Source organism: Antrostomus carolinensis, unplaced genomic scaffold (genome assembly GCF_000700745.2).
Source record: "Antrostomus carolinensis isolate BGI_N321 unplaced genomic scaffold, ASM70074v2 scaffold12235, whole genome shotgun sequence".
NCBI classification, from domain to species: domain Eukaryota; kingdom Metazoa; phylum Chordata; class Aves; order Caprimulgiformes; family Caprimulgidae; genus Antrostomus; species Antrostomus carolinensis.
In genome coordinates this window covers 24,882-26,778 of record NW_010314350.1, presented here as the reverse complement: position 1 = coordinate 26,778, position 1,897 = coordinate 24,882, and the positions used below count along the sequence as shown (strand labels likewise).

At 43.8% G+C, this 1,897-nt stretch overlaps 1 long non-coding RNA gene across 1 annotated transcript in view; it reads left to right on the top strand.

The window, feature by feature from the left end:
* Window positions 1-1,098: 1,098 nt before the first annotated feature.
* Window positions 1,099-1,897, top strand: part of LOC104524672 (uncharacterized) — a 2,577-nt gene continuing 1,778 nt past the window's right edge. The window contains exon 1 of the long non-coding RNA XR_728010.2: window positions 1,099-1,208. This is a non-coding gene — a long non-coding RNA (uncharacterized LOC104524672). The remainder of the gene's footprint in view (window positions 1,209-1,897) is intronic.

The window sequence follows — 1,897 nt, the reverse complement described above, 5'->3', positions numbered from 1 at the left end:
GGTTGTAATCCATCCCATGTCTCTCCATCCTCTTCTAGACTACTCTGTCTCCACAAAAATGTTGTGGATTGCAGCTGTCAGGAATGCAGAGGGATGCAGCCTCCAGCAAATAGGACTTCCGTCGGGAATCAGTTTGATTTGTTTGGTCACACTGCTCAGCTCTAGATATCATAAGGCATGGTTGGACCCCTGGGCTGTGCCTGCTACCATATGTAGACAGTAGCTCAGGCTAGTCCACAAGTCACCCCATAATCATTCCTGTGCATCAAAGGATAACTGTGTTGATGGAAGCTCTCTAGGCACGCAGATGACCGCACTATGACAAGTAGCCAGTGATGACTATTTCTGCTTTCTGTGGCTGATTGATGGCATACAAGCTAAAAGCAGCATCACTACAAAGAGTCTTGTCTCTGTCATCCCAGAAAATTAAGCAGTTTAAAAAGACAAAGTCATTTGACTGTTTGTTTGAAGAAAGGCAGCCAAGTTAAAAGAGTTAATAGAGGTGATTCTGGACAGCTTCCAGCAGCTGAGCTATTAATAAAAACAATGGGAAAGTGCCAAACCTCTTCTGTTTTCTTCAGCAATTAGCGTACATTCCTTTAAACTTCTAAGCTGGAAACTCCACAGCTATCTGAGCAGAAGGTCACTTCTATCCGAGGTCCATTTTCAGGGCTGTCTCCAGTGTGTCACTCATAAACATTCTGGTTTTCTCTTGTTCCCTCTCTAAAAGACTACTGAAGGATTTGATTTCTGTTTTCTTGCTCTTTCTGTCCTTTTCCCCTCACCTCTTAACCATATGCTACAAGGATGACTAAAACCCACTTTGGCTGGCTGTGCTGATGCTTTAAGCACTTCAAAGTGGGAAGTTAAATGTGCTGAAAGCAAAGTCAGCCGTTGGTGATAAACACGCGGGCAGAGCAAGTCTGGAGAAGCAGGATGCAGATAGTCACTTGTTGTTAGACGTTCTCACTTGACTGAATCTGTGAATGAAAGCACATGGCCAGACTCAGAAATATTTTTTCTTGCTGTTTTTCTTTTTTTTGTTGTTGTTTTTTTTTCTGCTGAGCTAGCCCAGAGCCGTGTACTGCAAGGATGTGTTAGACATAGAGCAGTTCTCCACAGTCAAAGGAGTTAACCTGGACCAAACAGATGATGATTTCTATTCCAAGTTTTCCACAGGATCAGTTTCTATTCCATGGCAAAATGAGGTAAGGATGTCTCATAGTAAAATGACTCCAGTAAAACCCCCAACACAGATGGTTTAAGAGGAGCTGTATATTTCCAGTAATGTATAGCTACTGGATAACTTGCCAGACTCTAACGCTTTCATAAGTTACAAATGGCCTCTTTCAAGATCTATAATGTACCACAGATGTCAGGTTCAGGTGCCTGTCTCTGTTGGCTCTGCATAGTTGTATAAATTGGCAAGGATCCTACCGTACTTCCTTCTCCTGGATTTCTACAGAGGTGTTTCGACAACGGCTCTGAGGAACTTCCGTGGGATGGATGGAAGTGCTAATGGGAGGCTCCTCCATTGGTGATCCTGATCTCACCCATTGTCTTGTCCCTGCAGCAGGTCCCAGCTGCAGCAGTTGACTCTGGACCCTGAACTGCTCCAGGGTTTCCAGATCTGGGTCTTTGTTTCTGTTTGATATCAAAACACAGCCAACAGTGGATTTCATAATGCAACTCTGGATCAAACACCAGATGCATTTGGGCAGAGAGGTCCTAATAACTGAGATTTTGTGAGTGTGCCTGTCGTTACCCAATATTCCTCACAGTGCTAAAGAAAACAATAGAAAGCTTTACGGGACAACTTCTAGTAAGTCTGATGTACAAACACGCAGAGCAGAGTCCACCTCTTTTTCATACACCCTGTTTACCTTCTAGAGACACC